Here is a 277-nt window from a genome sequence, read left to right on the forward strand (position 1 = left end):
ACTGGGCAGGGGGATGGCCACAACACTGCTCAGCTTGGGGCAGCACCTGAGGGCATGAAGCCCTGAGGCTCCTCTGGAGCCCACAATGGAGCCAACTGCTGCCCCATCCCATTGTCAGGCACTGGGATATTGCCCAGGGAGGTGATGGAGTAACCACCCCCGGAGGTGTTTGAGAGATGTCTGGATCTGGCATTGGAGGATACGGTTTAAGGTTTAGGGCTTACAGTGACAGCTTAAAGGTTGGACTTGATGATCTTGAAGGTCTCTTCCAGCCTTG

At 55.6% G+C, this 277-nt stretch overlaps 1 protein-coding gene across 1 annotated transcript in view; it reads left to right on the forward strand.

Moving 5' to 3' along the window:
- LOC103801917 (mucosa-associated lymphoid tissue lymphoma translocation protein 1-like) overlaps window positions 1-277 on the forward strand; it is a gene marked incomplete at both ends in the record, with an annotated part of 3,494 nt that overhangs the window by 2,841 nt on the left and 376 nt on the right.

This window comes from Acanthisitta chloris, unplaced genomic scaffold (assembly GCF_000695815.1).
Source record: "Acanthisitta chloris isolate BGI_N310 unplaced genomic scaffold, ASM69581v1 scaffold36140, whole genome shotgun sequence".
NCBI lineage: Eukaryota > Metazoa > Chordata > Aves > Passeriformes > Acanthisittidae > Acanthisitta > Acanthisitta chloris.